This window comes from Cherax quadricarinatus, chromosome 1 (genome assembly GCF_038502225.1).
Source record: "Cherax quadricarinatus isolate ZL_2023a chromosome 1, ASM3850222v1, whole genome shotgun sequence".
NCBI lineage: Eukaryota > Metazoa > Arthropoda > Malacostraca > Decapoda > Parastacidae > Cherax > Cherax quadricarinatus.
The window spans coordinates 64,169,702-64,192,651 of record NC_091292.1 but is presented as its reverse complement, the minus strand read 5'-3'; the positions used below and the strand labels follow the sequence as shown (position 1 = coordinate 64,192,651).

The 22,950-nt window shown below is 44.9% G+C and overlaps 1 protein-coding gene across 1 annotated transcript in view; it reads right to left on the bottom strand.

Annotated features, from left to right (window-relative positions):
- Nucleotides 1–21,517, bottom strand: part of LOC128688480 (sacsin) — a 248,249-nt gene extending 226,732 nt beyond the window's left edge. Inside the window, exon 1 of the mRNA XM_070082569.1 lies at nucleotides 21,391–21,517. The gene's annotated coding sequence lies outside the window, so the exon portion shown is untranslated. The remainder of the gene's footprint in view (nucleotides 1–21,390) is intronic.
- Nucleotides 21,518–22,950: the final 1,433 nt, after the last annotated feature.

The window sequence follows — 22,950 nt, the reverse complement described above, 5'->3', positions numbered from 1 at the left end:
AAAACGACATAGCATTGAAAGTCAAATCTGACCCAAAACTGCTGTATTATAGCCACATTACTAGGAAGACAACAGTCAAAGACCAGGTGATAAGGCTGAGGAAAGAAGGCGGAGAACTCACAAGAAACAATCAAGAGGTATGTGAGGAGCTCAATATGAGATTTAAGGAAGTATTTACAGTGGAGACAGGAAGGCCTCTTGGGGGACAGACCAGATGGGGACACCAGCAAGGAATATACCAACAGGTGTTGGATGACATACATACAGATGAGGAGGAGGTGAAGAAACTGCTAAGGGACATCGATATCTCAAAGCCAATGGGACCGGACATCTCCCATTGGGTCCTTAGAGAGAGAGCAGATATGCTGTGTGTGCCACTTACCACAATCTTCAACACGTCCCTGGAAACTGGGCAACTACCTGAGGTATGAAAGATGGAAAATGTAGTTCCCATTTTTAAAAAAGGAGAAAGAAAAGAGGCACTAAACTATAGACCTGTGTCACTGACATGTATAGTATGCAAAGTTATGGAGAAGATTATCAGGAGGAGAGTGGTGGAGCACCTGGAACAGAACAAGAGCATAATCGCCAACCAGCACGGATTCATGGAAGGCAAATCCTGTGTCACAAACCTTCTGGAGTTTTATGATAAAGTAACAGAAGTAAGACACGAAAGAGAGGGGTGGGTTGATTGCATCTTCTTGGACTGCAAGAAGGTCTTTGACACAGTTCCTCACAAGAGATTAGTGCAGAAGCTAGAGGATCAGGCGCATATAACAGGAAGGGCACTGCAATGGATCTGAGAATACCTGACAGTGAGGCAACAACGAGTCATGGTACGTAATGATGTATCACAGTGGGCACCTGTGACGAGCGGGGCCCCACAGGGGTCGTTCCTAGGACCAGTGCTATTTTTGGTATATGTGAACGACATAATGGGTTAGACTCAGAAGTGTCCCTGTTAACAGACGATGTGAAGTTAATGAGGAGAATTCAATCAGATGAGGACCGGGCAGGACTTCAAAGAGACCTGGACAGACTGGATACGTGGTCCAGCAACTGGCTTCTCGAATTTAATTCCACCAAATGCAAAGTCATGAAGATAGGGGAAGGGCACAGAAGACTGCAGACAGAGTATAGGCTAGGTGGCCAAAGACAGCAAACCTCGCTCAAGGAGAAAGATCTTGGAGTGAGTATAACACTGAGCATGTCTCCGGAAGTGCACATCAACCAGATAACTGCTGCAGCATATGGGCGCCTGGCAAACCTGAGAACAGCGTTCCGATACCTTAGTAAGGAATCGTTCAAGACACTGTACAGCATGTACGTCAGGCCCATATTGGAGTATGCAGCACCTGTTTGGAACCTGCACTTAATAAAGCACGTCAAGAAACTAGAGAAAGTGCAAAGGTTTGCGACAAGGTTAGTTCGAGAGCTAAGGTGAATGTCCTATGAAGAAAGATTAAGGGAAATCTGCCTGACGACACTGAAGGACAGGAGGGTCAGAGGAGACATGATAACGACATATGAAATTCTGCATGGAATAGACAAAGTGGACAAAGACAGGCTGTTCTAGGGAGGGGACACAAAAACAAGAGGTCGCAATTAGAAGTTGAAGACACAGATGAGTCAGAGAGATATTAGGAAGTATTTCGTCAGTCATAGAGTTGTCAAGCAGTGGAATAGCCTAGAAAGTGACGTAGTGGAGGCAGGAACCATACATAGTTTTAAGACGAGGTTTGCTAAAGCTCATGAAGTGGGGAGAGAGAGGGTCCAGTAGCAACCGGTGAAGAGGCGAGGCCAGGAGCTGAGACTCGACCCTTGCAACCACAAATAGGCGAGTACAAATAGGTGAGTACACACACACACACACACACACACACACACACACAGGCTGGTTTATGCAAAGTAATATCTTCACTGGAATCTTCAACAGTGGTCCGAAGTACTTCAGAGTGATGAAGCAACCTTCACCGTCACCTGTAACCGTGGGGGACGTGTAATGGCCCAGAGTTAGTGACCCGCTACACCCACGCTACGCCTGTGGGACAACCAAACACCAAGACTCACTCATGGTTTGGGGGTGTTTCCGAGTATATGAACCAGAATAGTGGATTTTGCGGCTGTATGGCTCGGAAGTAACATCTAGGTGTTACTTCCCGTCGTCCCTCCCCCCACTTCCGGTCCCGCGCTCACCCGCGCCTGTGTCGACACCCGCCGCCACTGCAGCACCTTCTGCAGCGCCCGCCCTCTGCTACATTACACGGATCGCCCCCGCTCCTTGATTTTTTTCGTTTCTTTTTCGAATTTACCATTTTTTCGAATTTCATTTTTAGTTTACCCCTGAGATATGGTAAAGTCCCTCCTGTGGGGGGTGAGGTATGGTAAAGTCCCTCCAGTGGGGGGTGAGGTATGGTAAAGTCCCTCCTGTGGGGGATGAGGTATGGTAAAGTCCCTCCTGTGGGGGGTGAGGTATGGTAAAGTCCCTCCTGTGGGGGTGAGGTATGGTAAAGTCCTTCCTGTGGAAGGTGAGGTATGGTAAAGTCCCTCCTGTGGAGGGTGAGGTATGATAAAGTCCCTCCTGTGGGGGGTGGGGGGTGAGGTATTGTAAAGTCCCTCCTGTGGGGGGTGAGGTATAGTAAGGTCCCTCCTGTGGAAGGTGAGGCATGGTAAAGTCCCTCCTGTGGGGGGTGAGGTATGGTAAAGTCCCTCCTGTGGGGGTGAGGTATGGTAAAGTCCCTCCTGTGGGGGGTGAGGTATGGTAAAGTCCCTCCTGTGGGGGTGAGGTATGGTAAAGTCCCTCCTGTGGGGAGTGAGGCATGGTAAAGTCCCTCCTGTAGGGGGTGAGGCATGGTAAAGTCACTCCTGTGGGGGGTGAGGTATGGTAAAGTCACTCCTGTGGGTGGTGAGGTATGGTAAAGTCACTCCTGTGGGGGGTGAGGTATGGTAAAGTCACTCCTGTGGGGGTGAGGTATGGTAAAGTCACTCCTGTGGGGGTGAGGTATGGTAAAGTCACTCCTGTGGGGGGTGAGGTATTGTAAAGTCTCTCCTGTGGGTGGTGAGGTATGGTAAAGTCACTCCTGTGGGGGGTGAGGTATGGTAAAGTCTCTCCTGTGGGGAGTGAGGTAAGGTAAAGTCACTCCTGTGGGGGGTGAGGTATGGTAAAGTCCCTCCTATGGGGGGTGAGGTATGGTAAAGTCTCTCCTGTGGGGAGTGAGGTATGGTAAAGTCACTCCTGTGGGGGGTGAGGTATGGTAAAGTCCCTCCTATGGGGGGTGAGGTATGGTAAAGTCCCTCCTGTGGGGGTGAGGTATGGTAAAGTCCCTTCTGTGGGTGAGGTATGGTAAAGTCCCTCCTGTGGGGGGTGAGGTATGGTAAAGTCCCTCCTCTGGGGGGTGAGGTATGGTAAAGTCCCTCCTGTGGGGGTGAGGCATGGTAAAGTCCCTCCTGTAGGGGGTGAGGCATGGTAAAGTCACTTCTGTGGGGGGTGAGGTATGGTAAAGTCACTCCTGTGGGGGGTGAGGTATGAAGTCACTCCTGTGAGGGGTGAGGTATGGTAAAGTCACTCCTGTGGGGGTGAGGTATGGTAAAGTCACTCCTGTGGGGGTGAGGTATGGTAAAGTCACTCTTGTGAGGGGTGAGGTATGGTAAAGTCTCTCCTGTGAGGGGTGAGGTATGGTAAAGTCACTCCTGTGGGGGGTGAGGTATGGTAAAGTCACTCCTGTGGGAGGTGAGGTATGGTAAAGTCACTCCTGTGGGGGGTGAGGTATGGTAAAGTCCCTCCTGTGGGGGTGAGGTATGGTAAAGTCCCTCCTGTGGGGGGTGAGGCATGGTAAAGTCCCTCCTGTAGGGGGTGAGGCATGGTAAAGTCCCTCCTGTGGGGGGTGAGGTATGGTAAAGTCACTCCTGTGAGGGTGAGGTATGGTAAAGTCACTCCTGTGGGGGTGAGGTATGGTAAAGTTACTCCTGTGGGGGGTGAGGTATGGTAAAGTCTCTCCTGTGGGGGGTGAGGTATGGTAAAGTCACTCCTGTGGGGGGTTAGGTATGGTAAAGTCACTCCTGTGGGGGGTGAGGTATGGTAAAGTCACTCCTGTGGGGGGTGAGGTATGGTAAAGTCTCTCCTGTGGGGGGTGAGGTAAGGTAAAGTCACTCCTGTGGGGGTGAGGTATGGTAAAGTCACTCCTGTGGGGGGTGAGGTATGGTAAAGTCACTCCTGTGGGGGGTGAGGTATGGTAAAGTCACTCCTGTGGGGGGTGAGGTACGGTAAAGTCACTCCTATGGGGGGTGAGGTATGGTAAAGTCACTCCTGTGGGGGGTGAGGTATGGAAAAGTCCCTCCTGTGGGGGGTGAGGTATGGTAAAGTCCCTCCTGTTGGGGTGAGGTATGGTAAAGTCACTCCTGTTGGGGTGAGGTATGGTAAAGTCCCTCCTGTGGGGGTGAGGTATGGTAAAGTCCCTCCTGTGGGGGTGAGGTATGGTAAAGTCCCTCCTGTGGGGGTGAGGTATGGTAAAGTCACTCCTGTGGGGGTGAGGTATGGTAAAGTCCCTCCTGTGGGGGTGAGGTATGGTAAAGTCACTCCTGTGGGGGTGAGGTATGGTAAAGTCTCTCCTGTGGGGGGGGAGGTAGGGTAATGTCACTCCTGTGTCACTCCTGTGGGGGTGAGGTATGGTAAAGTCACTCCTGTGGGGGTGAGGTATGGTAAAGTCACTCCTGTGGGGGGTGAGGTATGGTAAAGTCACTCCTGTGGGGGGTGAGGTACGGTAAAGTCACTCCTATGGGGGGTGAGTTTTGGTAAAGTCACGCCTGTGGGGGTGAGGTATGGTAAAGTCCCTCCTGTGGGGGGTGAGGTATGGTAAAGTCCCTCCTGTTGGGGTGAGGTAAGTTAAAGTCACTCCTGTTGGGGTGAGGTATGGTAAAGTCCCTCCTGTGGGGGTGAGGTATGGTAAAGTCCCTCCTGTGGGGGTGAGGTATGGTAAAGTCCCTCCTGTGGGGGTGAGGTATGGTAAAGTCACTCCTGTGGGGGTGAGGTATGGTAAAGTCCCTCCTGTGGGGGTGAGGTATGGTAAAGTCCCTCCTGTGGGGGGTGAGGTATGGTAAAGTCCCTCCTGTGGGGGGTGAGGTATGGTAAAGTCCCTCCTGTGGGGGTGAGGTATGGTAAAGTCCCTCCTGTGGGGGGTGAGGTATGGTAAAGTCACTCCTGTGGGGGGTGAGGTATGGTGAAGTCCCTCCTGTGGGGGGTGAGGTATGGTAAAGTCACTCCTGTGGGGGATGAGGTATGGTAAAGTCCCTCCTGTGGGGGGTGAGGTATGGTAAAGTCACTCCTGTGGGGGGTGAGGTATGGTAAAGTCTCTCCTGTGGGGGGTGAGGTAAGGTAAAGTCACTCCTGTGGGTGGTGAGGTATGGTAAAGTCACTCCTGTGGGGGGTGAGGTATGGTAAAGTCACTCCTGTGGAGGGTGAGGTATGGTAAAGTCTCTCCTGTGGGGAGTGAGGTAAGGTAAAGTCACTCCTGTGGGGGTGAGGTATGGTAAAGTCACTCCTGTGGGGGGTGAGGTATGGTAAAGTCACTCCTGTGGGGGGTGAGGTATGGTAAAGTCACTCCTGTGGGGGGTGAGGTATGGTAAAGTCACTCCTGTGGGGGGTGAGGTATGGTAAAGTCCCTCCTGTTGGGGTGAGGTATGGTAAAGTCACTCCTGTTGGGGTGAGGTATGGTAAAGTCCCTCCTGTGGGGGTGAGGTATGGTAAAGTCCCTCCTGTGGGGGTGAGGTATGGTAAAGTCACTCCTGTGGGGGTGAGGTATGGTAAAGTCCCTCCTGTGGGGGTGAAGTATGGTAAAGTCCCTCCTGTGGGGGTGAGGTATGGTAAAGTCACTCCTGTGGGGGTGAGGTATGGTAAAGTCCCTCCTGTGGGGGTGAGGTATGGTAAAGTCCCTCCTGTGGGGGGTGAGGTATGGTAAAGTCCCTCCTGTGGGGGGTGAGGTATGGTAAAATCCCTCCTGGGGGGTGAGGTATGGTAAAGTCACTCCTGTGGGGGTGAGGTATGGTAAAGTCACTCCTGTGGGGGGTGAGGTAAGGTAAAGTCACTCCTGTGGGGGGTGAGGTATGGTAAAGTCACTCCTGTGGGGGTGAGGTATGGTAAAGTCACTCCTGTGGGGGGTGAGGTATGGTAAAGTCCCTCCTGTTGGGGTGAGGTATGGTAAAGTCACTCCTTTTGGGGTGAGGTATGGTAAAGTCCCTCCTGTGGGGGTGAGGTATGGTAAAGTCCCTCCTGTGGGGGTGAGGGAGGGTAAAGTCCCTCAGGTGGGGGTGAGGTATGGTAAAGTCCCTCCTGTGGGGGTGACGTATGGTACAGTCCCTCCTGTGGGGGTGAGGTATGGTAAAGTCACTCCTGTGGGGGTGAGGTATGGTAAAGTCCCTCCTGTGGGGGTGAGGTATGGTAAAGTCCCTCCTGTGGGGGGTGAGGTATGGTAAAGTCCCTCCTGTGGGGGGTGAGGTATGGTAAAGTCCCTCCTGTGGGGGTGAGGTATGGTAAAGTCCCTCCTGTGGGGGGTGAGGTATGGTAAAGTCACTCCTGTGGGGGGTGAGGTATGGTAAAGTCCCTCCTGTGGGGGGTGAGGTATGGTAAAGTCACTCCTGTGGGGGATGAGGTATGGTAAAGTCCCTCCTGTGGGGGGTGAGGTATGGTAAAGTCCCTCCTGTGGGGGGTGAGGTATGGTAAAGTCCCTCCTGTGGAGGGTGAGGTATGGTAAAGTCCCTCCTGTGGGGGTGAGGTATGGTAAAGTCCCTCCTGTGGGGGGTGAGGTATGGTAAAGTCCCTCCTGTGGGGGGTGAGGTATGGTAAAGTCACTCCTGTGGGGGTAAGCATTCATTTCTAAAATTTTACAAGGTTGCTAAATTTTCATTTTTTCTCGCTATTGGTAATACAAAGAAGAAGATTTGAGTTGCTAGATTTCGAGAATGTCATTTTTTCTCCACTTCCTCGGATCAAGACCTTCCTCTCCATCTCCCAACACCTCACTCACCAGACATTGACTTGGAGATACAAGTTGAAACAAGTAACTTCTCCTTATTAACTTAAATGAACTAACATGCGTGATGTCACCCCACCTGCTCAGCAGTCAGTGACATCACATGATAACCATTCATGACGTCATCACAAGTAAACACAGGTCAACAGGACTGACCAGGTCCATCAAGCTGGGTCGCTCTGTGTCCTCTTATTAACTTAATTAAACTAAAATGCAGGATAACACTAATAGTACATTTATTTATTATACATTTCATTACATTTTCATATACAACAAAAATCTGGTAATACAATTTTTCGTTAATACAAAAGATTACATACAACTAAAATCATCAACATTGAGGAAATATTATATTTTCTCAAAAAAAAAAAAAAAAAAAAAAAATACGTGGAATGACTGTATTGTGCTACGTTTAGATGGTGGAATATCAGGGCGACCATAAGCCAAGTATTGGTGGAATATCAGGGTGACCATAAGCCAAGTATTGGTGGAATATCAGGGCGACCATAAGCCAAGTATTGGTGGAATATCAGGGTGACCATAAGGTGGAATATCAGGGCGACCATAAGCCAAGTATTGGTGGAATATCAGGGTGACCATAAGCCAAGTATTGGTGGAATATCAGGGTGACCATAAGCCAAGTATTGGTGGAATATCAGGGTGACCATAAGCCAAGTATTGGTTGAATATCAGGGTGACCATAAGCCAAGTATTGGTGGAATATCAGGGTGACCATAAGCAAAGTATTGGTGGAATATCAGTTTGACCATAAGCCAAGTATTGGTTGAATATCAGGGTGACCGTAAGCCAAGTATTGGTGGAATATCAGGGTGACCATAAGCCAAGTATTGGTGGAATATCAGGGTGACCATAAGCCAAGTATTGGAGGAATATCAGGGTGACCATAAGCCAAGTATTGGTGGAATGACTGTATTGTGCTACGTTTAGATGGCTTATGGTCGCCCTGATATTCCACCATCTAAACGTAGCACAATACAGTCATTCCACCAATACTAGGCTTATGGTCACCCTGATATTCCTCCAATACTTGGCTTATGGTCACCCTGATATTCCACCAATACTTGGCATATGGTCACCCTGATATTCCACCAATACTTGGCTTATGGTCACCCTGATATTCCACCAAGTATTGATGGAATATCAGGGTGACCATAAGCCAAGTATTGATGGAATATCAGGGTGACCATAAGCCAAGTATTGGTGGAATATCAGGGTGACCATAAGCCAAGTATTGGTGGAATATCAGGGTGACCATAAGCCAAGTATTGGTGGAATATCAGGGTGACCATAAGCCAAGTATTGGTGGAATATCAGGGTGACCATAAGCCTAGTATTGGTGGAACATCAGGGTGACCATAAGCCAAGTATTGGTTGAATATCAGAGTGACCATAAGCCAAGTATTGGTGGAATATCAGGGTGACCATAAGCAAAGTATTGGTGGAATATCAGTTTGACCATAAGCCAAGTATTGGTTGAATATCAGGGTGACCATAAGCCAAGTATTGGTGGAATATCAGGGTGACCATAAGCCAAGTATTGGAGGAATATCAGGGTGACCATAAGCCAAGTATTGGTGGAATATCAGGGTAACCATAAGCCAAGTATTGGTGGAATATCAGGGAGACCATAAACCAAATATTGGTTGAATATAAGGGTGACCATAAGCCAAGTATTTTTGGAATGTCAGGGTCACCATAAACCAAGTATTGGTGGAATATCAGAGTGACCATAAGCCAAGTATTGGTGGAATATCAGGGTGACCATAAGCCAAGTATTGTTGGAATATCAGGGTGACCATAAGCCAAGTATTGGAGGAATATCAGGGTGACCATAAGCCAAGTATTGGTGGAATATCAGGGTGACCATAAGCCAAGTATTGGAGGAATACCAGGGTGACCATAAGCCAAGTATTGGTGGAATATCAGGGTGACCATAAGCCAAGTATTGGTGGAATATCAGGGTGACCATAAGCCAAGTATTGGTGGAATATCAGGGTGACCATAAGTCAAGTATTGGTGGAATATCAGGGTGACTATAAGCCAAGTATTGGTGGAATATCAGGGTGACCATAAGCCAAGTATTGGTTGAATATCAGGGTGACCATAAGCCAAGTATTGGTGGAATATCAGGGTGACCATAAGCCAAGTATTGATGGAAAATCAGGGTGACTATAAGCCAAGTATTGGTGGAATATCAGGGTGACCATAAGCCAAGTATTGGTGAAATATCAGGGTGACCATAAGCCAAGTATTGGTGGAATATCAGGGTGACCATAAGCCAAGTCACTCTGTCTGACTTTTTTGGGTTATCCTAGGTTCTCTACACATATGCTGCTATGTATGATAATTCTATGTAACTGTATTTGTGTATACCTGAATAAACTTACTTGCTATAATCTGAGACACATTTCCATGTTTGGGTTAATACTTTGCTTTGCTTGGACTTTGTCCAAGCTGAAGGTGTTCCTCAGGGATGTGTCCTTAGCACCACACTTTTCCTTCTTGCTATAAATGATCTGGCATCTGTTTTCCGGCAACGGCAGCGGCAACAGGAACCTTGTCCTCTATTTTTACTTCTACCTGAGGTTCTCAGCAGCCCAGTGATGACCTAATCAAGACCCACATAACACTAACATGTGTGGATACCCAGAATGATATAAATCAACTGCAGAAATCACCCAAAAGTTCACAAATTACCAACTAATAGGACTCGTACTACCACCTACCCTGCTGCCACTGAAGTGATACTCCACAACATTCACCCATCGCATATTATTCACCCTAAACCACAGCCAATGGACAAGGGTCAGAGCAATTCTGGAGTATTTACCATATTTCTTTGTTGTTTATATTGCTTATTATGCCATATTAGATCAATTGTGATAGATAAATAAGCTGTAGAAGCTATAATAGCGTTATATTGAAGCATATCCCGAGACTGGAATTTTCCATGATGTCAGCAAAATGGTGCCAGGAGGTTCCTGGTTGGCTGAAAGTCTATGGATAAGTCCCACCCACTGTATTATGATGCTAAATCGTCAATTATTATCTTAGAAAGAATAATACAATAAATACACGAAAAAAAAGAAACTTGACGACAGGTGAGCACACCTGCCGCGGGTGGTGACGTCACCCTAGGTGTTTTAAATGACCATAATTCCTTGTAGGAATGTCGTAGAACAATGATTCTTGTATCATTGTGTTGCCAGAGAGTTAAGCTATTTTTCTATAAGATTAACTCAATTTGTGAATTTTTCGACAAAATTTTTCGTTCGCGCTGAGCCCGCTCGATTTACCCCTCAAAGTGCAAGAAAAGGTGTAAACATGTAAGTCTTAGAATTAACAAAGGAAACAAAGATATTAAACAAGACATCTTGTGGCCATAATGAAGTGTTATTTTGTACACATAAAGGAGGTAAACATAAGTTTGTATAACTGACTTAGTGACTAACTGACTGACAGCTTACTGAATGACTGACATACTGAGTGAGTTGACTGACTTACTGAATGATTTGACTGACTTACTGAATGAATTGACTAACTGAATGACCTGACTAACTTACTGAATGATTTGATTGACTAACTGAACGACTTGACTGACTTACTGAATGACTTGACTGACTTACTGAATGACTTATTGAATGACTTGACTTACTGAATGACTTGACTGACTTACTGAACAACTTTACTGACTTACTGAACTTGGCTGATTGAACGACTTGACTGAATTACAGAACGACTTGACTGACTTACTGAATCAGTTGACTGACTTACTGAATCACTTGACTGATTTACTGAACGACTTGATTGACTTACTGAATGACTTGACTGACTTACTGAATGACTTGACTGACTTACTGAATGACTTGATTGACTTATTGAATGACTTGACTGACTTACTGAATGCCTTGACTGACTTACTGAATGACTTGACTGACTTACTGAATGACTTGACTGACTTACTGAATGACTTGACTGACTTACTGAATGACTTGACTGACTTAATGACTTGACTGACTTAATGACTTATTGACTTGACTAACTAAGCAACTTTACTGACACTGAACAACTTGACTGATTTACTGAAGGACTTGACTGAATTACAGAACAACTTGACTTAATCACTTTACTTACTGAATCACTTGACTGACTTACTGAATCACTTGACTTACTGAACGACTTGATTGACTTACTAAATGACTTGACTTACTGAATGACTTGACTGATTTACTGAATGACTTGACTGACTTATTGAACGACTTGACTTACTGAATGACTTGATTGACTTACTGAATGACTTGACTGACTTACTGAATGACTTGACTGACTTACTGAATGACTTGACTGACTTACTGAATGACTTAGACTGACTTACTGAATGTCTTATTGAATGAATTGACTGACTTACTGAATGACTTGACTGATTTACTGAATGACTTGACTTACTGGACAACTTTACTTACTGAACAACCTGGCTGATTTACTGAATGGCTTGACTGAATTACAGAACTACTTGACTGACTTACTGAATCAGTTGACTGAATTACTGAATCATTTGACTGACTTACTGAATCACTTGACTGACTTACTGAATCACTTGACTGACTGAATGACTTAATTGGCTTACTGAATAACTTGACTGACTTCCTGAATGGCTTGACTGACTTACAGAATGACTTACTGAATGTCTTGACTTACTGAATGACTTGACTGACTTACTGAATGACTTGACTGACTTACTTAACAACTTTACTGACTTACTGAACAACTTGACTGATTTACTGAAGGACTTGACTGAATTACAGAATGACTTGACTGGCTGAATCAATTGACTGACTTACTGAACCACTTGACTGACTTACTGAGTCACTTGACTGACTTACTAAATCACTTGACTGAATTACTGAGTCACTTGACTGACTTACTGAGTCACTTGACTGACTTACTGAGTCACTTGACTGACTTACTGAATCACTTGACTTACTAAATGACTTTACTGACTTACTGAATAACTTTACTGACTTACTGAATGACTTGACTTACTGAATGTCTTGACTTACTGAATGACTTGACTTACTGAATAACGTGACTGACTTACTGAACTTTACTGACTTACTGAGCAACTTTACTGATTTACTGATGGACTTGACTGAATTACAGAACGACTTGACTGACTGAATCAATTGACTGACTTACTGAATCACTTGACTGACTTACTGAACCACTTGACTGACTTACTGAACGACTTGATTGACTTAATGACTTGGCTGACTTACTGAATGACTTGATTGACTGAATAACAAAGTTAGACACTCCAGTACAACCATCAACTTCAGTACCAGAACCTCCACCATCCACCTCAGACCAGTAGGACCACAACATAACTCTCTCTTCACAATCATCTTCAGTACCAGAACCTCTACCATCCACCTCAGACCAGTAAGACCACAACATAACTCTCTCTTCACAATCATCCACAAACACCAGCACCCACAATTTAAGGTAAGAAATACTATTATTTCTGTTACATTTGTAGTCTTAAGCAGTAAAAACAACATAATACATCACAACAATGAACTATAACTACCTATTCACTTTTATTTTTGCAAGATGTGGAGGCCTAAAAAAAAAGTTGTTTGTCTTTTTGGGGGCTCTCAATAAGTTCTTTAGTTCATCTAACACGCTTTTACCTAACAAGGTGTTTTCAGGAGCGTAACTACGGTGTTAAATAACGGTCTACTGTAATTACAATTTTTTTTTTTTATATTTTATTTAAAACTCAGGTACAAAAATATATGGGTACATAATCAATATGTAACAAGATACAGGCAGTGAACAATAATCAACTGTGACTACACAGTACTGAAGAAGCACATATATAATGACAGAACTGGCTGCTGCACTCAAATCAAACACCGCTTGTACGTACTGTGCTTCACATGAAAAGGTGGTCACATATACATATATATACACATATACATATATATATATATATACATATATATACACATATACATACATATACATATACATACACACACATACACATACAACCCACCCAGTAAAGCTTACACTCCCCCCCCCCATGAAAACGTGCCACTTTCACCTTAGATACACAGTGACAAAACTCTTATACATACACATTTGTAAAAGCATTAAAAACTTCAATGACAATATATATATAAACACAATCCAGCCAGCTAAACGGCTGACACTATAATACAAGGAATGTCTGAACCTGATGGCTCACATCCACCATAGAACACAATCCACCCTACCCTCATATACCCTATGGTAATAATATCGTGCACGGTGGTGGGTGTAAGACACTACCGCTGACACTTCAACCCCCCCCCCACATGCCTAGTAACTGTGTCTGCCGTCACCACTCATAACCACCAACAGTTCTTGATAGTAATTAGCTTCTTATATATCACCCTAAAAACACGCTACACACATAACCTACCACAATAATAAATAAATTTACACATTATTCCCTCCTTCAGACAGATTATTTACACTGCCGGAGATAATCTATACATCACATCCTACAGAGAATGGACAACATTAGACATCTAAAATATGACATGTGTATCACATGACCTGCTATTGCAGAGATTACTTAAACTCCTACCCCCCCCCAAATGAAAAAACTGACCAGTTTCACCTGGCAATACACAAGATCAAAAACTCATTCACTTGAACATATATAATGAAAAAAAAAAAAAAAAAAAAAAATCTAACAATATATAAGCAAAAACACCCCAGGCAAGATCTTACATTATATACAATACCAGAACGTTCCACTAGTTAAAAAACAGGTATGAAACCTCATTATTATGACAAGTTACATTGCTCATATATAGGTAGACATGTATAATTACAGGTTAAAATATGCTTATATACTAACATGCTTATGTACATCCTTACAAAACATGAAGGAATCCTTAGATAAATTATAATCATCGGTGTTCACAATAACACCAAGACATTACATTGAATATCACATTGAATATCACCTCAACATCCTTTCCTCACACAATTCCACACACACTCACACAACACACTCACCCTCCCCCCCTGGGAAGGCCAGCCCGTTCATGCCCCTGACCGCTTATAAAGACCATAAATCCCTCAAAAGAAAGTCCCTGTAGCCCTCCGAGAAATCCCTCTCCCACCTCCTACCATATATTTCCCTGTTGCGACACTTTGTTCTATAAAAGGATGCTGCTATGGCCATCCTACGTTCCTCCGCCCCTTTGTCTCTCATTGCCCATGATATATACACAAAATCAACCATTAAGTAAGCCACTGCCCTTTGAACCTTTACCCCAACCCCACCTACATCTAAACTAAGCGCTCTCAAAACCGACAACCCTTTCCCCCCCACATACCGGATTACTTTCCCTAACCATTCCCGCACAATCCCTAGGCTTTCACAAAAATAAACTACATGAAAAGCTGATTCATCTACCCCACAAACCTGACACACCCCACCCTCCCTTATTCGCCTATTTCGTAAAACAACCCCAGACGGCAATATTCCGTGAAGAAACCTATACATTACCTCCCTCACGCGAGGCCGGATGCGTAACCCTTTTAATCGGCCCCAAATGTCTTCCCATGCGTACATCGGGTACACTCCTTCCGTTGCCACTACCACCCTAGGCCATATCTTCCTCTCCATGGACCCTACCCGCATGTTTCTCGGCTCTCTGACCATCATCAATAGACGCAACAACTCCTCACCATCTCTCAAATCTTGTCCCTTCCACCATCTCCGAAGATCTCCCTGCAGCATCCCCAACCCTCCACTCCCTTCCCCCCGAGCCCTTAGCAACCCATGTTTCACATATACACACTTCAACCTTCTTTCCAAATGAATTAACCCCAGCCCTCCCAAGGCCACCGGAAGTGTTACCACCTCTCTTTTCAACCAATCGCATCCCGAACCCCAGATAAAACGGAAAACTCTGCTCAACAATCTCCGGACATCCCCATACACCAAAGGGTACAAAGCTGCCACATGCCATATTTTACTGTACAAAAGCACATTGACCACAATGACCCTCTGGTGTAGCGTAAGATGTGTCGGCCTCAATCCTGACAATCTTCCCAATACCCTATCTACCACACCCTTTGAATTTTTCTCCCTTGCCATCTGAGCATTACCCATATACACAACTCCACAAATTTTCACCCGGTCCACGACACTCCACCTCACCCCCCTACCCCCGCCCTCCTGCCCATCCCATTCACCCAATATCATGAGCTTAGATTTATGCACATTCACTGCCATACCTGTTGCCATCCCAAAAACGTCTATAACTCTCTCCAGACCCTCCAATCCCTCCCTCCCACTCACTAGGACAGTTGTGTCATCAACGTAACCTATGATACTGGGACTCCCACCTCGTATGTCCTCCCTTACCCCCTCCTGTATGCACCTTTCCACTGCCCTATAAAACGGATTCTGTAAACATGCAAATAATATTTGTGACAACGGGCAACCTTGCCTCAATCCCCTGCCCATTTTCACATGCAACCCCACCCTCCCATTTATCTGTACACACATCCCAGCTCCCCGATATAAAGTACGTGCCCAATTCACAATGTCCTCCCCGAACCCTTGCCACTCCATGATTCTCCACAGAGCCTCCCTCTCGACACTGTCATATGCCGTTCTCCAATCCAACGCCAATACCCCACGTTCCCCCTCTTGTGGACCCTCAATAAACCTTCTAATAACCCCATGCCCCTCATACATTGATCTCCCCGGAATCCCATATTGACCCCTCACTATTACCTTTCCAATGACCTTTTTTATACGATTACCTAAAATTTTTGCAAAAAGTTTGTAGTCTGCACACATGAGTGATATCATCCGGTAATCTCTCACTGTGCACTGACTTTCACCCTTTGGCACCAAAACTACTAGTGCTGTCGCCTGCAAAGGTCCCAACGCACCCCTCTCTTTTATGATATTAAATAATTGCACCAAAAAATCTTTTAATACTCCCCAATGCTGTATGTAAAACTCCGCAGGCAGCCCATCTATCCCCGGTGCCTTACCCCTGCTCATACTCATTAAAGCCGTCCACACCTCTTCCTCCACAATAGGCCCCTGTAACTGTTCCCTGTCGTCCCTGTCCAGCACACTCCGCACCCATCCCCCTGTCTCTCTTAAAGCCCCCTCTCTCACACCCACACTCCTCATATGTGCACTAAGCCAAGAATCAACATACCCTCCCATCCCCTCCGTTGTCACCAAATCTTGTCCCTCCCTATACCCTTCTATGTCCTCAAGAACTCTCAAACCCACCATTTCCATTGCAACACGCCGGCGCCCCTGCCCTCGCAGGACACACGCTGATGGTCTATCACCCCACATGACCTCCTCCAACCCCCCTAAAACCCTTGCCGCATCAAACCTCTCATTTTGCACTTCCATTAGGCGTTCCTTCACTCCTTCTATGTCAGCCACAGGGGCTCCCATCCCCCCCCTTCCTCTCTCATGATACTCCCTTAACTGCCCCTCAAGATACCTAATAAGCCCATAAGCCAACTGATTCTCGTGCCTTCCCTGTCGGACATAGAACTCTCGAATCCTCGTCTTTGCCGTCACATCCCACCATCTCAACACATCCCCATTGACTTCCATCCCTTCCCATAAGCCTTTCCACCATTGTGCAAATAGGACCCTCCCCTCAACATCTTGAAGCAACCGAACATTCAATTTCCAATAACTCTTATACCTGTTCGGCCGCCCCTCCCATCCCAAATCCACCAAAACACCTCTATGATCAGAAAAAAAGACATCCAAAACCCTTACACTCCGTACCACAGCTTTCCTTGTCACGTATATCCTGTCCAGCCGTGCAGCATACCCCTGCCTCACAAAGGTGTGCTGCACCTCCCACGCCGCCCCCCCCTCTACATCCACCAACCCCACCCCGGTTAACAGGTCCCTCAGAACGCCAGAACAATATCCTGCTCCCCTAGGTTCCACATCCTTGCGGCGTATAACGCAATTCCAGTCCCCTCCCACCACAGCTAATGCTGGAAGCGACCTTAAGTGATACACCAACACTTCACGTACAAACTCATTCTTCACTCGACTGTCCCCCTCCGCCGGACCATAAACACACACAAAAGACATCTTATCTCTTCCCCATGTCCCATCCACTCTTATAACCCTCCCCTCACCCCCCTCCTCACAATGATGTACAGTAAACGGGCTAGCCTCCCTCATCAAAATAGCCACTCCTCCTTTCAATCTCGTTGAGTGTGCCGTATATACAGTATACCCCTCAATCATCAACATACAACCCAGCTTGTGGTTGTGCTCTTGCACAAACACTACATCTACACCATACCTAATGAGCATCTCATGAAACCATTCACACTTCCTAGAATTTTTCAGACCATTAACATTTATAGAGAGACTCTTGAATTTGTCAATGGAGGTTTGCCTTTACGTATTGCACCACCTTTATCCCCCTTCCCCTTTATACGCCCTTGATCTTCAATCACCATTCTGTGATCTGCTTTCACATGCCCCTTGCCCCTGGACCCCCCAGGTCCATGCTCAACCACTTCAGCCCACACCTTTTTGCCCGAACGCTGTGCCGGAGTGAGCACATCCACATCGTCCACGTCCGAGGGCACTGCCGCTCTCTTCCGTGACACTCGAGCCTTTCTCCCCGCCTCCACCTGGAAGCCATCCCCGTGCACTTCCGCCACCACCGTGCCAATTTGCAACCCAGCCTCAACCTGGGTCTCTGACATGCCTCCCCCCCTCTCACCACCTGGAACCCCAGCAGCATCCAGGGCACCCACAAGCCCCTCAACTGTAACCTCTCCTGGGGTCCCTAACAGGTCGTGGAGGACTGAATCAATGGTAGCCTCCACGGCCCTGTCCTCACCCAGTGACACCACATCTTTGGGTTCCGGTGCCTGCCCGGCAGTGCATGTCTCTCTCGGAAGAGTTACACACTCTTCCTCCCTCAAGGCCTCCTCGACCTCCACACTCCAAGCCTTGTTCAAGGAAACCGACTCAGGTCGTGCCAAATCCAACGTCTCAAGGTCCTCTGATGCCTCCTTATGCTGCTCCTTCGCCTGTGTACCCTGTTGTTTAACACACTGCGCAGCAATGTGATCATAGGCACCGCATAATCGACAGGTACGTTGTTGCCCTGCGTAAGTCACCATTACTTGAGTCCTGAAGTCTTCTAGGAAAATATAGGAAGGAATAGGATGCCTCAATGTCATTTTTAAGGAAAAACTTCCTTCAGGCATCCCAGAATACGATCCTTCCTTCCATTTCCCCAATGTTGCCATATGAACAGTCCCAAACTTCTCGAAGACGGCACGTAGGTCTGCCTCATTAGCCTCAAAGGGTACATTTCTTATCTTCACCCACGTATAATGGCGGGACACATCATGTAGCCTTACCGTCACTGCAGGATTCACTGGTACACAAAGATCTTGGAACCTGGCGACTATGTCCTCATATACACCTGCATTGAGAAACTTCACAAAAATTCTATATGCCCCATTCAAGGCTACACCATACAGCTCTTCGTTGGCAATGCCGTATGTGTCCCTGATGATGGCAGGTAATAAAACTTGAGCTGAGTGGGCATGCACAGCCCCACGCACCACTTCTATGCCGACAGTGTTTACCCTTCTTCTTGCCGGCTGCGCCATTTTGAGAAAACCAAGTTGTCACCGGCTGACAGCAGAGGGCAGGCTCAGCTCACGTCCGCTCGTCCCAAAGGTTGAGCGATGAATGATCTACACTCTCTTCACAATCATCCACAAACACCAGCACCCACAATTTAAGGTAAGAAATACTATTATTTCTGTTACATTTGTAGTCTTAAGCAGTAAAAACAACATAATACATCACAACAATGAACTATAACTACCTATTCACTTTTATTTTTGTAAGATGTGGAGGCCTAAAAAAAAAGTTGTCTTTTTGGGGGCTCTCAATAAGTTCTTTAGTTCATCTAACACGGTTTTACCTAACAAGGTGTTTTCAGGAGCGTAACTACGGTGTTAAATAACGGTCTACTGTAATTACAAATTAAAATGTAATGCTGTTTGAAACGATCGAGAAATTTTAAGTGAAGGGGGTTGTAGAACAGCTGCTGAGTGACGCTGGTGAGGACGCCATTTTGAAATTTGTGAACACTGGTTGTCACGAAAAGCTCTGCTAATAATTCTGCGTCTTCCGAGCCAAACTGGGTGGTTTCGGCCTGAATTTGTAATAGGAATGCTAAAGCTTTCACTTCACACGGCAAGTGTCTGGGTTCGACTCCCAACGAGGGTAGAAAGATTGGGTGTGTTTCTTTACACCGGTTGTCTATGTTCACCCATCAGTATAAAATAGGTACCTGGGTGTTAGTCGACTGGTGTTGCATCCTGGGACAAATCTGACCCAATTTGCCCGAAATGCTCTGCATAACAAGCGGCTTTCTATAGAGTAGTTTGTCACTGATGTCAGCTAGGCCTGTATACCTTGTACACGTACTTGTAGAAATAAAGATATTAAATAAAATTATTAAATTAAATGTCCCTTGCTGAAGAATTGGGACAGGAAATTTGGATGGCGGAAGATGAGGGATACAACCATTACTCACATTGAAGTGCACCATTAGTCCTTGCATTTAGATCTCTAGCTGGCCAGTAATTAAATGGTAAGTGATAATACAAATTTCTTCTGTGTACCCAGCAAGTGTAATCATATACAGTCCATAATTTTAATTTACCAAAGCAGGTTTTAATATTGTAATTATTAATTTAATGTCAGGTCTAGCTTTTAGTGAGAGTGGTGAACAAGTGGGCATCGAGGGAGTCACAGTTCGGCGACCTACTGTGACTTAAATCCCACTTATGTTACCCAGATTACTTGCACATAATAATTCAGGTAATACCCTGTAAACCTCAAACTCACATAATAAGCATTCATAAAAACTTGCTAAAAGAGGTTGTTGAAAGTAAAACTAAAAGTAACATATTTTAAAACAGCAACACTTGCATTAAACTGCAACACTTGTTAAAACAGCACATGTTAAAAATGACAACACTTGTTAAAAGTAACAACACTTGTTGAAAGTATCAACACTTGTTAAAACATCAACACTTGTTAAAAGTGATAAACATTTGTTAAAACAGCAACACTTGTTAAAAGTGATAACACTTGTTAAAGATAACACTTGTTAAAAGCAACAATTTTTAAAACACCTGTTAAAAGGAGCAACACATGTAGTGGGTAAACAAACATGTTACTTCTAGCTAGAGAGTTTCTTCTTGTTAGTGTTCACTTTACATGTTTCTCTTCTGAAAACGACCTGGGTGGCTAACCCTCTGGGTTAAAGATCCGAACAAAATCTTATCTTTCAACACCTCTTAAAAGGAACGCTTCTTAATTAAGATAAGCAAGTCTTGTTAAAAGTAGCAGAAGTGGCAAAATTTTTAAAGGTAGCAGCACTTGTTAAATGTAGGAATACTTGCTAAAGTAGGAATACTTGTTAAGCAGCAATACTTTTTAAGTAACAACACTTGTTAAAAGTAGCAACACTTCTTAAATGTAACAACAATTGTTAAAAGTAGCAACACTTCTTAAATGTAACAATTGTTAAAAGTAGAACACTTGCTTAACCCTTAAGGCTTAAACTGTCCAAACGTAGATCTACGTTTTTTCAACATTTGAAAGTATGTAAAAAAAATGTAATCTTTTTTTTTTAAACTGAATGTGTAAAAAAAACTTTGATCTACATTTTTTTGTTATATTTGAAAATATGTAAAAAAAAAACGTAGATCTACTTTTGGAGCACTAAGCATGTGAACTTAGATGCTTGGACAATTTTAGGGTTAAAGTAGCAACACCTGCTAAAAGAAGCAATATTTGCTAAAAGTAGCATCACTTGCTTAAAAACAGCATCACTTACTTAAAGGATCAATACTTGCTGACAACAGGAATGTTTGTTATTAAGCCACACGTTAAAAAAGTTATTTGTTAAGAAACTGCAACACCATTTAAAGAAAAGCAGCTCTTGTTATAAAACAGTAATACTTGATAAAAAACAGTACTTACCAGGCAACATCATTGTTTGCTAGAAAAGCAGCACTTAGAATGTAGCAACACTATGCAGAAACCAACAATATTTAGCTAGCAGCAGGAGCACTCAGACCTACTCTTAACAAGGCAGCAACAGCACTTAGCAAAACCATGAACCAGAAACAACAGCCCTTACCTGGGAGCAACTGCGCCTACCAGGAAGAAATAACATTTACCAGGTAGCAACAGCACTTAACAGGCAGCACCAACACTTACCAAACCTCAGCAGCGCTCAGCAGGCCGCAGCAGCAGGCGGCAGCAGCACTCAGCAGCAGCAGCAGCAACAGCAGCCAGTTACCCTTCTAGTGTACAGGTTGCTTCTGCCAGTCCTTGTGTGTCGAGGAGCGCTCAAGCCTCACCCGGGTGCTAAGTACTGCATTACACTGTTATATATTCTATCAGTATTATGTGTTCATCAAGATATTCAACTTTACTAAGCATATGCAAAATGACCAACGTACTGTTGTTATTCACCATAGTACAAAACTAAGCGTATATACTGTGTTATATTAAAAAGACATTACGTAACATGACACCTCCAGTCGTCTGTCTGGACTCGTTCAGGTTCTGGACCTGTGCAACAATAATCGTTCGTGTACAGCATTCCTGGAAATACCAGTAAGCACCACACCAAACAAAGACATTTTATACATGAATATTCGTACAACTTTACTTTCATGTATATGTTTCTTCAAAATTAGTTTGTAGTATCTAAATATGAAAACAAAGTACAACATCAGTGCTATTATTACCCTGATAAATTTAACATTGTTCACATATACTACTATGTATGAATAAACTGAATACCTGAGTAAACTTACTGAACAAGTGTTATCTTAATTTACACTAAAACCACACAACTGGTTTTCCTGGTAGCCTCAATCACACGATAATTTTCCTGGTAGCCTCAATCACATGATAAATTTCCTGGTACTCTCCATCACACGATAATTTTCCTGGTAGCCTCCATCACACGATAATTTTCCTGGTAGCCTCCATCACATAATAATTTTCCTGGTAGCCTTCATCACACGACGATTTTCCTGGTAGCCTCCAACACACAGGATAGTTTTCCATGTAGCCTCCATCACACAGGATAGTTTTCCAGGTAGCCTCCATCAAACAGGATAGTTTTCCAGGTAGCCTCCATCAAACAGGATAGTTTTCCTGGTAGACTCCATCACACAGGATAACTTTCCTGGTAGCCTCCATCACACAGGATAGTTTTCCTGGTAGATTCCATCACACAGGATAGTCTTCATGGTAGACTCTCACACAGGATAGTTTTCCTGGTAGACTCCATTGTACAGGATAATTTTTCTGGTAGACTCTCACAGGATAGTTTTCCTGGTGGCCTCCATCACAAAGGATAGTTTTCCTCGTAGATTCCATCACACAGGATAGTTTTCCTGGTAGACTCTCACACAGGATGGTTTTCCAGGTAGCCGCCATCACACAGGATAGCTTTCCTTGTAGATTCCATCACACAAGATAGTTTTCCTGGAAGCCTCCATCACACAGGATAGTTTTCCTGGTAGCCTCCACACACAGGATAGTTTTCCTGGTAGCCTCCATCATACAGGATAATTTTCCTGGTAGTTTCCATCATAGAGGATAGTTTTTCTGGTAGCCTCCATCACAGGATATTTTCCTGGTAGCCTCCATCACATAGGATAGTTTTCGTGGTAGCCACCATCACACAGGATAGTTTTCCCGGTAGATTCCTTCACACAAAACCGTTCTCCTGGTGGACTCCATTACAAAAGATAGTTTTCC